At 32.7% G+C, this 14,236-nt stretch overlaps 1 long non-coding RNA gene and 3 pseudogenes across 5 annotated transcripts; 3 read left to right on the plus strand and 1 right to left on the minus strand.

The window, feature by feature from the left end:
• The first annotated feature begins 53 nt into the window (after window positions 1–53).
• On the plus strand, window positions 54–1,241 carry LOC104755521 (uncharacterized; annotated as a pseudogene).
• A 1,053-nt stretch (window positions 1,242–2,294) lies between these two features.
• On the minus strand, window positions 2,295–4,284 carry LOC104755532 (nicotianamine synthase 2 pseudogene; annotated as a pseudogene). The gene is made up of 2 exons (XR_015569125.1): window positions 4,169–4,284; window positions 2,295–3,365 (listed from the first exon to the last, which is right to left on the minus strand). The product of XR_015569125.1 is annotated as a nicotianamine synthase 2 pseudogene (transcript).
• Window positions 4,285–4,729: 445 nt separating this feature from the next.
• On the plus strand, window positions 4,730–6,810 carry LOC104732738 (uncharacterized). 3 transcript variants are annotated; one of them, XR_758961.3, is made up of 4 exons: window positions 4,730–5,234; window positions 5,389–5,468; window positions 5,821–5,976; window positions 6,363–6,810. It is a non-coding gene; the product is annotated as an uncharacterized LOC104732738 (long non-coding RNA). The 3 variants fall into 3 exon arrangements; XR_758963.3 differs by having other exon boundaries at window positions 4,773–5,468; window positions 6,363–6,464; window positions 6,591–6,810; XR_758960.3 differs by having other exon boundaries at window positions 4,731–5,468.
• A 5,893-nt stretch (window positions 6,811–12,703) lies between these two features.
• Window positions 12,704–14,071, plus strand: LOC104732755 (nucleotide-sugar uncharacterized transporter 2-like; annotated as a pseudogene). The gene is made up of 5 exons (XR_015582666.1): window positions 12,704–12,916; window positions 12,998–13,067; window positions 13,171–13,328; window positions 13,422–13,591; window positions 13,730–14,071. The product of XR_015582666.1 is annotated as a nucleotide-sugar uncharacterized transporter 2-like (transcript).
• The last annotated feature ends 165 nt before the right edge of the window (window positions 14,072–14,236 follow it).

Raw genomic sequence — 14,236 nt, forward strand, 5'->3', positions numbered from 1 at the left:
AATCGAATACGTACTCAAAGCCTTACGCAGTTAACTTCGATCACACTAGTACTATGGAGAATCCTGAAGGAAGAAGGAGAGATGTAGCCATAACTGATGGAGTGAGGCCGACTGGTTCGTCGGTTGTGGAAGCAACGGTAGCAGCTGTGGCAGTGGCGGGCCGCTATTTGGTCTGATGAGTTTTAGCCTCGTGGCCACGGGCCCACGGTGACTCTGTTTCTCATCGTTTTCTCCACTGATGCTGGTATTTTCTCCGGGTTTGGCTGGGAGTCTGGGACGGTGGCGATTCTTGTGGCGGCAATTGTTGGTGTTGGGGTGGCTGCATCCTTGTGGGTAGTGGGGATAGCCGCTTTGATTTGTTTGTGCGAAAGAGATTGGTGTTGAAACCGGAGTTGCTGAGAGGAAGGTTGAGTCGGTCGTGAGAGTGTTAGGTTATGGTCGAAGTTGTTACTTGCTAGAGAAGTCAGAGGTTGGTTTTTCTTCTTCTTCTCGGGCTACCTCTTATACAAGAAAAACGAGTATTGATAGCACTTTAGTATAGCGTTTTAAGTGTTTAAGTGGTGATTTACTAAAATGATAAACGTTATGAATAATAAAATTTTATTGTCCGTCCAAATTTTAACAAAAATTTTCTCCAAAAACTTAAGTTGTCCGTCCAAAAAGAAGTAATAATTAAGTTTTTTTCAAAAAAATTTGACCTAAACACTTAAACGACACACACAAATACACAATCTTATCTCTTCTTTCAATACACAGTCTCTTCTACGAGAAAAACCCCAACACATAGTCTCTTTATCTTCCCATTAATTCTTGTTCTCTTCCCTAGCACAACAATCCCGCTTCAGATCTCGGGTCCAGCCATATCATCATCTGAATCTCCTACGAGTTCTTCGTCTCCAATTCCTCAGATCCGAATCCATAAACATCGTTTCTCGGACTCTTCCTCCATCCCCGTCATCTTTGTCCGTGTTGCCTTCATGAAAGGAGAGTCTCCAAATTACAAGAGTGGGCGGATCTTTCAAGATCACACAACCACAGCACTAGCCACAGGTTCGTCAGATCTCCTCTCAACCATGCTAGCGATTCAAAGTTATCAAATCAAAATCATGGTTTCCAGATCTGTTTGGGGAGTGTTTCTATCTATAATCAATCTTGTTCATCTCAGTTTTGATTCTTAAGGGTTGGTTGATCAGTAATTGAATTGTGTTCTCTTATTTGTTGTAGGTTTCGATAGGTTTTAATTTCAAGTCATGTGTTTGTTTAATGGTTTTGTGAAATCTGTGAATTATCTTAGTTTTGTTGATTCCGTGTTTGGTTGCTTATGGTTGAAATCGTGGAGAGTGAACCAATGTCTAATACCACACTCATTCTCTTACATTTATGCGCTTTTGTATATTGCTTCAGTTGCTTAACTAGTTTTTAGTAGATGAGTGAAATTGGTTTTGGTGAAATCAGGTAAAAGGCGTTTCTGATGGCTCCTCTTAACTCTCTCTGTTGATGTGAAGAGCATTGTATTCCACTGTAGGTTTTGTAAGTAAGATTACCAATGGTACACCATGGAAAAATAATTAGTTTATTATATTTTAAATTTCAGAAACAAAAGATAACATATAAAATATAATATATTATATCCATTTAGCAGTGGAAGCTTAAGACTCTCGGCGAGAAAGAAGGTTTAGATTTGATCCCTGAGATCGAGTTTTGCTTGAGTCAATACCCTGGTTAGTCCAACAAGAGAGGAAGAGGAGGTTACAGTGACTCTAGCTTTCCTGTTAGGAAATCTTCTACTTTCATGTTCTTTTATTAATTTGAATAATACGTAACAGTTTTCGTTTGTTACTATCTTGGTTTAGTAGTCTGAATACTTAGTTTTGGTCTCTTTTGTTACTATCTAGATTTTTCTTTTAAGTTTACAAGAAAGCTCATAAACATTATATTATCATCAAATGTTTGAAATTGCATGAGAAAACGAATATATTTGTCTTTTAAGGATTTGTAAATACATTTTCTGTTTGTTTACTGAAGATAACATAAAGAAAATGAAAAAAATATATATATATAGTTTTAGGTACCACCACAGATATCAATCACAAACAAAACCTTCATGATTTTTCAATATACATTGTAGATCACAATATAAAAAAGAACATCAACAAGGTTCCGTATCTTCAAACTAATATGAAGATCAAAGAACTCACGAAATTCACAGAGTGATAATACTTAACAAACATACCAGTATACCACACTCCTCACAAGGCATAAAATCGAAAATAGCAAAACATAAAAACACATAATTTTAAGAAAAGAGATGTGTTATAATTATTACTTGTTTACTCGATGGCACTAAGATTATACCACACTTCTCACAAGGCATAAAATTACAAAACATAAAATAACATAATTTTAAGAAAAAATATGTGTTATAATTATTACTTGTTTACTCGACGGCACTAAACTCCTCGATCAAATTCTTCTTCACACCAAAATTGATCATAATCACGTGGACCTTAGAGCAATTACAAGGCATAACCACACACCGTCCAATCTAGCTGCGTCTAACTCCATTCGAACCACCTAGCTTTCGTGCGATGACCACCGAGTTCACTACGTCATCAGAGCGATGATAAATGGTCAACACCCCAAATCCATTAAGATCGGAAGAGTCAACGATTGGATACAAGAAAGCTCTAAGACCATGAGCACTCCTAAGCATCAACACAGCTCTCGGAGCCATATATTTTTCCAAATGCTCAATAGCTTTGACCTTTGACTCTTTATCCATCATCCCAACAAGAGCTGCCAAGAAAACGACATCATGTTGGTCTAACCCTTCCTTAGCATTTAACACATCAGTTGTGTAGAAGATCATGCGTTTCGAGAGGTCAGGATCGCGAGAAACGAGGTTTGAAGCGAGTTTGTTGGCCTGTGAGTCGATGTCAAAGTTGTGGAACGTTGTGTTGGGGAGGTGGAACTTGGCCAAGACGATGGAAGTAAGTGGCATCGGACCCGAACCGATAAAGGCAACTTTGGTAGGGACATGGGTTGTGTGTTGTGATAGGAGATCGAATTCGAGTTTGCCTAGTTTGAGATAGTTGTTGTAATAGGGAAAGATGTGTAAATGGTTTAGTGGGTTGTCTTCAAAACAGCCTAAGATTGTTGAGAAGTGTTCCTCTAAATAACCTTCGGCTTCACCACAAAGCTTGATGAGATGAGATCTCGCGTCTTTGACTTTTTCATCGTGTATTTATTTGATATCGATGCTTGTTTCCGTTGGTAAGCACGTGGACACGAGTTGTCCGAACAAAGTGTCGACATTCTTGGATGGTTTGAAGACTAAGATGTATGTTGAACGAAAAGGTGTTTGGCTTATTAGAAAAAAAGTTTGAGTGAAGAAGAGAGATTGTGAGGAGTGAGGAGAATAATAAGAAGATATAAAATGGTGTTTGTTTTATTCATTTATTGGAAAAAGAGTTTTGAGTATTATTATGTTTAAAAGAAAAGAGATTTTAAACCCAAAAAAAAGAGAGAGAGATTGTGAGTAGTGAGAAGCAAAGATATGAAATGGTGTTTTTTGTCCACTCTTCTTATTACTTATCAAATTATTTGACAAATTTTATTGATTTGTTTAGAACATTTCTTCCACTGTAGGTTGTAACTAACAGTAGTTTATTTAGTATTCATTAGTTCATTTAAATATTTTGAGCTTGAAAATCGTATGCTCAAATTTTGCTTATATTTTCCTTAATTTTTGGCTTAAATTTGCTTAAATTTTGCATATATACTACTAATTTTAAAAAACAATCTTAATTAAATCATTTTGATTCAACATGTCTAATATTTCTAATGTTAAAAAGGTAAATGAGTATTTAATCCTAATTAAATTTTATTAATTTTGATTCAAATCTGTCTTATAACACATCTATATTATTTAAAATTTTAATATGTTTAAATATTCATAATATTTTAACTTGTACTTGTAATCGTGTATAATTGTTATTGGTATCATTCGTTCTACGAGATAACGTATGGTTAGGGTTGGTATCTGTCTTATAACACAAGACTGTTTCTGGGTTGAATGAGAGAGCCAGGAATCTTAGTAATGGAGTCAGGGACATAAATGGTGGTGACCAAAAGGGTTCCGTAGGATCTCTTCACTACTAAGTACTACCAATCAAGGGCGGAGCCAGTAAGCTTGAAGCCTTGTCGAAGGGTAAACAGCGAAGCCCTGTGATGCAGGTTGGTATTTCTAATCACAGCAAATGTTTTAAAAGCTAAGGATAGCATGGATATGAGATTTAGAAGTTAGTCAATTTAGTAAGAACTGAACAAGTTATGCCAAATATAAGATCAAGAGAAAAATGTGAAAGACTGAGAAGCTCGACTTTGTAATATTTGGTAACTTATTTGTTAGTCTCGACTTTTGAAGATAGTTATGCTGCAGAAGCAGGTACGTGAACGTGATTATTATTATGAATCTGTTTCATCTTCCTTATAAAAAGATCGAAAGAATTACTCAAATGTTATCCAAAAGTTGGTTTATTACTCATATCTATAAATCTTTTAAAAATTACTAGAATGTTTAGTGTTCTGGGTGTAATTACAATTTACCCCTTAAATTTAGATTTTCGATTTTAACTAAAAAAAAAAAAAAAATACACATCAGCAAATTAAAATACACATCATTTTCAATTTTCTATGTCACTAAACAGTTTTTTTTTCAGAAGTTGAATTTTTCTTGTTTATGTCAAATAGAGAAATTAAACAGTTTCCACTGTTCATAAAACGGAAAAAAAAACCTCTCTCGTCTTTCGTTGCATAAACCCTAGTTCCCATTCTCTATCGTCGTCGTTGCCCAAAGCCACCGCCGACGATCTTATCTCCGTTCTCGGACCATCCTATGCCGCGTCCTCCCTTAACCCGATCATATCTCGAGATATCAAATCGTGTCTCAGATTCCTCGTCCCTTTCAAACCGGATAAGCCTAAATCCGATTTCGGGCGATGTTCGCTTCGTACTGGACTCTGTTCAGGTAAAATCGAAGCCGTTGAGAGGCTGAGAAGGATCTATAAAGTATGATTTTGGCAAGTTTATTCTACTTATCTAAGAAGGATCTATAAAATATGTGATTATTGATTCTCCTCTCATGGCTATCGTTGCTCCTCCTAATAAACAAGAGAGTCTACCTCCTATCAAAAATCTCTAATTTCGTCATGCCCTCATAGATTCGATATGGTGTAAGCTTCTGTTTCCTCTCTCTAGATCTAAGCAGGCATACTCTCTCGCTCGATTCTTCTACTTTATTTAAGTCTAAAAGTGAGATTTGCTTATCCTTTACTTTGATTCTCTTCTTCGATGCGTTTAATTACTTTTGTTTGTTTTCTGTTTTAGGGTTTTATCGGTTGAGTAATTGATGAAGATCAATTCAAGAAGTAAGTAAGTCTCCAGATCTGAAGAAACTCCAAAATAAGGTAACCGAGAGTTTATGGATGGAGAACTTGAATTGGGCTTTTATTTGTGCAAAGTTTCTTATCGTTGCTTAGAGTATTTGATACTGGAAGTGTTGTGTGACACAACTTGTGTCAATCTCTTCTATTTCTGGTTCTATCTCGCTAAAAAACTTAGGGGTATTGTTGTTTGCTTATAAATTTGGGAGAGTCAGAAACATAGAATCAATATAGTGCTACAATTGTATCCAGAAATGATATAGGTTTGGTATTAGTTGTGTTGTTGAGTGTATTCATAGGTTCCAATTTCATTTTGAGGAAGAAAAGTCTTAAGCGTGCTGCTGCTAATCTTACCCGAGCTTGCTTGATTTTTCAGGGAGATTCTTTGAAGAACAACGTTGATTGCAGGAAGAAGCTAGTCCAAAGACTCTTGTTGGATCATAGTGCTGCTAAAGATAATCATGAGAGATGCATCCTTACTAAGCTCAAGCAACAATGTGGTGGACACTTTACTTCTAAGATGAAGGGCATGGTTAGTTTACCTATGTTTCTTATCTTAAAGCGTTACTTGCTTTAGTCATTTAATTTATGCTTTCCGTATCATTTACTATGTTGGCTGCCACTTATGGATTTGACATTGGCAAGACAAAACCAAAACAATGTCAAGGATTACCTAGGCAATAACCTTATGTGTTTCAAATGGGTTTTGGTTTTCCTTATTTGTTTTGTCTGTTTCTAGATTCTCATTACAAGAGCTATGATATTAACTTCATTACTTGTGTTATTTTGTCGTATATATAGAGGACAAACACTGTTAAGCATAGATGGCTGAATGATTGTATAACTCAAGTAGTTCTTGTTTCTTGTTTTTTTTTCAAATCCAGCTTACCTATGTTACCATTTCATTAAACGTTACAGGCTTCAGGAATTTGGACTTGTTTGTTCGAGGTACAGATAAGAAGGAGAGAGCTGAACCCAAAACATTGAGCCAGTTTATGTACTTGTCTTGCGGAGGAAATGGTGGAGGAAATGGTGTGTCTTTATGAGTGATGACCAGTTTATGTACTGATTCAGAGAGTTATAGACTTATGTTTTCGGTTCTTCATTTTTATACAATTTTGTTACAATTTTGGTGTTACACGGCAGGCCATGTTTTGGGTGCAGCCATGTTTATGGTAGATATAGCTGGTGTCTGTATCCTCTACACTGGCGTAAGGACCCAAGAGATACCATCACGTTTACACTCTTCGTGACTATGCTCAGTTCGAGATGAATTGTACTTTCAAAGTTATGGCTGATTTACGGTTAATTTACGGCTGAGTTATGAATTACGGAGTTATAAGATGTTAGTACGTATTCTTCTTTCTTTCCTGGGTCTTTTGTTCTGTCAGATTCCTAATAAATTATCTAACTAAAACGTCTCTCGATATTACAAAAAGTGTTGTTGGGTAATCGATATTACAAAAAGTGTTGTTGGGTAATTGCGAAAAATCACTAATTCTGTGTCTGCTTAGATCCACACATAATAAATACATAAAGTTAGCTTTTCTCACAATATATTATTCAAATTAATTAAAAAATTTGAATTCGAATTGCGAATAAAAGAAAAAAAAGTATTTCTCAAACAATTGACTGATATGACTGAGTTATCGAAATAAACGGCTGACTTATGAAATATTTGTAAATTAGAATTATTATAACTCAAATTTAAAATATAGAATGAGAAAATGAATATTACAATCATTATAAGCAATAAAAAGTAATAATTATAGACAAAGATTGATTTTTACACAGTATGATCAAATTGTGTAAAACATTCAAATCATGACATTTAGGGGTTAGGGTTAGGGTTAGGATTAGGGTTTGAGGTTTAGGGTTCATATTTCCAACATTATGAGTTTTAATATAACAGTTTGGTTTTGGTTATATTATGTTTGGTTTAAGGTGGTAATTTGGATATACTAATATGAGAACCATTTGAAAATTTAAAAATTTTTGAAATTATTTTTTGGTTATTTCCGGTTATGGGTCGGTTAGATGAATATATAACCATAAATAATCCAAATGTTATCCACATTAGGTCGATTAACTTAATATAACCGATAGCAAGCCGAATATAACCGTAATTAATCGAAAATAATGTAAAAAATAGTTTTCGGTTTGGTTCGGTTTGGTCGGTTATTTAGTCATTCTAATTTGAGGGTTGGCTGAGTTATGGTAAAGTTATGGCTGAGTTATGCAACAGATATATTAATTTATTATATACCTTCTCGAGAATACAAAAAGTGTTGTTGGGGAGACGCAAACAATAATTATGTTTACTGTTAAGAACCACACACGTAATAAATGAGATTTTAGCGATTTTTTATTTAAAAGAAATTTAAAATTTGAATTTGAATTTGAATTTATTATTATTATTATTATTTTTTCTTTTTTTTTTTAATAAAAGTATTTCTCAAACAATTGACTGATATGGCTGAGTTATCGAAATAAACGGCTGACTTATGAAATACTTGTAAATTAGAATTATTATAACTCAAATTTAAAATATAGAATTAAAAAATGAATATTACAATCATTATAAGCAATAAAAAGTAATAATTATAGACAAAGATTGATTTTTACACAGTATGATCAAATTGTGTAAAACATTCAAATCATCACATTTAGAGGTTAGGGTTAGGGTTAGGGTTAGGGTTAGGGTTTGAGGTTTAGGGTTCATATTTCTAACATTATGAGTTTTAATATAACAGTTTGGTTTTGGTTATATTATGTTTGGTTTAAGGTGGTAATTTGAATATACTAATATGATAACCATTTGAAAATTTAAAAATTTTTGAAATTATTTTTTGGTTATTTCCGGTTATGGGTCGGTTAGATGAATATATAACCATAAATAATCCAAATATTATCCAAATTAGGTCGATTAACTCAATATAACCGATAGCAAGCCGAATATAACCGTAATTAACCGAAAATAATGGAAAAAATAGTTTCCGGTTCGTTTGGTTTGGTCGGTTATTTAGTCATTCTAATTTGAGGGTTGGCTGAGTTATGGTAACGTTATGGCTGAGTTATCGTTTAGAGTCTTCTCAATAATATGAAAACGTATTCTTCTTTCCTGGGTCTTTTGTTCTGTCAGATTCCTAATAAGGCCTTGAATGGTAACTAGTTTTTAAGTTGATTTTGGTTTTTGATTTTTTGAAAATCTATTTCTTTACCATTCAAGATTTTCAAAAATTGGATTCCCTAAAGATTAGGAAAACTAGTTTCTAAGTGGTTTTTCTAAATTTCAAAGAAAAACTAAAAACCATAAATTTGAGATTTTGTGGAAAACCTTTTTTTCCAGCGTAAATTTTTATTTTTGACTTTTTAATTTATTAATTTTTAAATATACAGCAAAAACCAAAAACCAAAAATTTAAAAACAAAAATCCAAAAACCAAAATCTAAAAACTAAAAACCAATGAAAAACTTATTGCCATTCATAGCCTAAGTATTAAAACGTCTCTCGATATTACAAAAAGTGTTGTTAGGGAAGCGCGAAAAATCACTAATTTTGTGCCTGCTCAAATCCACACGTATAATAAATTCATAAAGTGAGATTTTTATCACAAGATATTATTGCAAATAATATCTGGGTCTTTTGTTCTGTCAGATTCCTAATAAGTATTAAAACGTCACTCGATGTCACAAAAAGTGTTGTTAGGGAAGCGCGAAAAATCACTAATTTTGTGCCTGCTCAAATCCACACGCATAATAAATTCATAAAGTGAGGTTTTTATCACAAGATATTATTGCAAATAATTAACTAATTATTATTCGAATTTAGAATTTTATTTTTCTAAAAGTATTTCTCCAACAATTGAATATTAAAATTATTATAACTCAAAATTTAAATTTAGAATGGAAATATGTCTATTATTAGGTTAACAGATGGTTTCACGCCAAAATATCGCTTTACGGCTGAGTTATAATCATTGCGGGAAAACGAAAGGTCATGTGACGGCTGAGTTATAATCATTACGGGAAAACGAAAGGTCATGTGACGGCTGAGTTATAGTGAGTTATGGCTGAGTTGTCACAAAAAACAATCTGAAAGTAAATGGATGATATATATGACTTTACGGCTGAGTTATAATATTTACGGGAAAACGAAAGGTCCTGTGACGGCTGAGTTATAGTGAGTTATGACTGAGTTATCACAAGAAAAATCTGAAAGTAAATAGATGATATATATGACTTTACGGCTGAGTTATAATATTTACGGGAAAACGAAAAGTCATGTTATGGCTGAGTTATAGTAAGTTATGGCTAAGTTATCAAAAAAAATATTTTTTTCGTTTTTATTTAATTCATATATCAAGAAAAATTATTTTTACTGTTTTTCTTTTATTTAATAACTTTTTTAATTAGTTATTTTATGTCTCCTAAATTATTATTTTTTATTATCATTTGAAATGAAAATACACATAGACCTAAATTTTATTCAAAAATATTACCAATCACTAACAAAACTAATTTTTTTGAAGTTGAGTTTGAATAATCATGTGTTATGGTTGATGTACAAGTTTGATGTATATCCTTTATAAAATTGTTAACTCAAAAGATTATTCAACATCATGGAAATTTTCATGAGTTAAAGATGTAGTAAGTTGAGTTATCTATTTTTTTTAATTAAAAAAAAACGACAATTCAGTTATATAATACAAAAAAAAATTATCTTTTTCTTTTTTATTTAATTCATATATCAAGAAAAGTAATTTTTACTGTTTTTCTTTTATTTAATAACTTTTTTAATTAGTTATTTTATTTCTCCTAAATTATTATTTTTTATTATTATTTGAAATGAAAATAGACATAGACCTAAATTTTATTCAAAAATGTTACCAATCACTAACAAAACTAATTTTTTTGAAGTTGAGTTTGAATAATCATGTGTTATGGTTGATGTACAAGTTTGAGGTATATCCTTTGTAAAATTGTTAACTCAAAATATTATTCAACATCATGGAAATTTTCATGAGTTAAAGATGTAGTAAGTTGAGTTATCTATTTTTTTTAATTAAAAAAAACCGACAATTCAGTTATATAATACAAAAAAAAAAAATTCGTTTTTATTTAATTCATATATCAAGAAAAATAATTTTTACTGTTTTTATTTTATTTAATAATTTTTTAATTAGTTATTTTATTTCTCCTAAATTATTATTTTTTATTATTATTTGAAATGAAAATAGACATAGACCTAAATTTTATTCAAAAATGTTACCAATCACTAACAAAACTAATTTTTTTGAAGTTGAGTTTGAATAATCATGTGTTATGGTTGATGTACAAGTTTGAGGTATATCCTTTGTAAAATTGTTAACTCAAAATATTATTCAACATCATGGAAATTTTCATGAGTTAAAGATGTAATAAGTTGAGTTATCTATTTTTTTTAATTAAAAAAAAACGAAAATTCAGTTATATAATACAAAAAATTATTTTTTTCGTTTTTATTTAATTCATATATCAAGAAAAATATTTTTTTACTGTTTTTCTTTTATTTAATAACTTTTTTAATTAGTTATTTTATTTCTCCTAAATTATCATTTTTTATTATTATTTGAAATGAAAATAGACATAGACCTAAATTTTATTTAAAAATGTTACCAATCACTAACAAAACTAATTTTTTTGAAGTTGAGTTTGAATAATCATGTGTTATGGTTGATGTACAAGTTTGAGGTATATCCTTTGTAAAATTGTTAACTTAAAAGATTATTCAACATCATGAAAATTTTCATGAGTTAAAGATGTGGTAAGTTGAGTTATCTATTTTTTTAATTTAAAAAACGAAAATTCAGTTATATAATACAAAAAAATTATTTTTTTCGTTTTTATTTAATTCATATATCAAAAAAATAATTTTTACTGTTTTTCTTTTATTTAATAACTTTTTTAATTAGTTATTTTATTTATCCTAAATTATTATTTTTTATTATCATTTGAAACGAAAATAGACATAGACTTAAATATGATAAGATTTTAAATATTATGGCATGCATGTAGTTAATTTTTTAATTTGCAATGTAACAAAGAAGTTTAGTTAACAATGTAACTCAGCCACAACATGAAAAACATTACAGTAATTAAAAAGCAAAAAAAATTGCTGCCAAACTCGGCCGCTTCATCAACTGAAAATATGTAACTCAGCCGTATCGTTTGATAAGTCAGCCGTAACTGAATAACATTCTAGTAATTAATTTTTTGCTAATAAATCAGCCGTCAAACGGCTGAGTTGTCGATAAGTCAGCCTATGACGGCTGAGTTATAGTCTTTTTACCATAACTCAGCCGTAACAACATCTCATAAGTCAGCCGTTTTTCATAACTCAGCCAGGCAGAAAATGTTATCTCAGCCGTGTCGTTGTGATAACTCAGCCAAAATTTTGACAACTCAGCCGTGTCGTTGTGATAACTCAGCCAAAATTTTGATAACTCAACCATCGGGTGAAAACTCAGCCGTAACTACAGCTGATTTATGCGTACAACTCAGCCAGATTTAATAAGTCAGCCGTAACCCTTGGCTGACTTATGCGCATAACTCAGCCAGATTTTAATAAGTCAGCTGTCCGCTCTTACTCAAATGTTTTTCCGATAACTCAGCCGCAATATACCTATAACTCAGCCGCAACATACTATGTAACGCGTTACGGCTGAGTTATGGTTACACGTCAGCGATTTCTGACGTGGCGTCTGACGTGGCAATGACATTTTTGGCTGAGTTATGGTTACACGTCAGCGATTTCTGACGTGGCGTCTAACGTGGCAATGGTATTTTTGTAATTACATTTTTTCCGGTAACATAAAACAGGGGCACGCTGGGTATTTTGAAAATACCCGAAACATTCTAGTAATAAAAAGGTTTTTTGTAGATTCTGGTAATATTACCTAAAAAGATCAGATTTTTTAATGTTAAAAGATGATGCTTTTATTTCCACATTGTCTCTGTTCTTCATCTGTTTTGATCGCATTGTTTTAAGGGTTTGTTTCTGTTTTCATGAAATGAATCACCTTTAGGTTTGTTTGATCTTTTTGTGCTTTTGTTTTGATTTGCAGGACGAGGAACTCATAAGTTCATTATACAATGAGCTTAAAACATCAGAAGGAGCTAAAAGGCAACAACAGAGATTTTGCCCAATAAACTAGTAATCCCAAATTCCAAAGTCCTGTTGTTCTCTGTTTTGCCCATGTCATAATGATTTGTATGGTTGAAATTCTGCAGGTGATGGGAAGAGTTGGATTCAATTTTCCAATCTTCCTAACAGTGATTCACTATATGGATTCTTTTAGCTTTCTTCAAATCTCTCTCTTTGCTTCCAATGTCTCCTCCGTCAAAGACTACACCTTTCTCCTCTCTCTTCTCTCTTGGAGCTGTCATGGCCTTTGCTTCTGGACTCGCTGATACCAGTCTCAAACTCAACAGGTTCGTAGCTCAATCCTTTAACTTTGCATTTGATAACTCTGTTTCATATTTGAAAGCTTTGGTTTTTGTTTTTTTTTCCAGCGGTGGATTCTATCAGATGGCTAAGATCGATCGCAGTGTCCTTTTCAAGAAAACCATTTCTTCCACAAAGGTTTTACTTGAGTTTGATGACATTTTTAACAATTATGTATCATTACATGCAGGTTTTTGGTGCTTACTCTGTTTTGGGGTTTTGTTTTGTCCTATCACAACAGGTCATGGCATTAGCTGTAGTATCTCTAGGGGTGGCAATCGCATTGGTAGAATTTAATCTGTTTGTCGCATTGGTAGCTGTTGCTTGGATTATCCCAAGTGCCATCAATAAAATCCTCTGGTCTAATCTTCAGCAACAAGCTAATTGGACTGCCCTAGCGTAAGATATACTTAATTCTCTAGCTCTCGTTTACTTTTAACTTATGGCTTAAGCAATACAAGTCTCTTAAAATCAACCCTTTACTGAACGTAGATTAATGTGGAAGACAACGCCATTTACCGTCTTCTTCTTATTGGCTCTCATGCCATGGCTTGACCCACCTGGAGTTTTATTGTTCAAATGGGGTTTAGGTAACTCTTCTGCAATCTCATCTCGGCTCTTCTCGGCTTTCTTCTCCAATGGTCTGGTGCACTCGCTCTCGGGTTAGTAGTCTTTTGTTATTTGCTTCGGTGTTTTGAAGATCACTCTTGAGTTTGATAAAATGTTAGTGTGGATTTGGTTTGGTTTACATTTTATACCACCATACTTAAGAGGTTAAAGTTGTTGTTTCTTAGTTACAGGGCAACCTCGGCAACATCTCATGTAGTATTAGGGCAATTCAAGACATGTGTGATCTTGCTTGGAGGTTACGTTATCCTCGGGTCCGATCCTGGCTTCATCAGCATCTGTGGCGCTGTGGCATCTCTCGTCGGCATGTCTGTCGTCTACACGTGGCTCAATCTTCCGGGGAAATCCATCGATCACATCTCGAGCAAGCAGCTTCCAAAACAAAATATTACCATTTCAAAACCTAAAGCCGAGGCTGACGATCGGATACTTAGTCCAGACCCGCGTAGCCGTTGTTTCCATTGATCCAACGGGGTCCTTTAGTAAGTAATTAGAAGAATTGGCATTGTTCTGCCCTTTCCAAGATAATCTTGTTTAAGATTTCCCCAAAAGACTATTTTTTTATTTTTTTAAATCAAAAAAGATTTTTAATTTTTTTTTTGAATTGAATGTAAAATTAATACATACTAGATTTTAACCCGCGGTACACCGCGTGCATATAATTTTTATTATTATTTATA

This window comes from Camelina sativa, chromosome 2, assembly GCF_030686135.1.
Source record: "Camelina sativa cultivar CO46 ecotype springtype chromosome 2, ASM3068613v1".
NCBI lineage: Eukaryota > Viridiplantae > Streptophyta > Magnoliopsida > Brassicales > Brassicaceae > Camelina > Camelina sativa.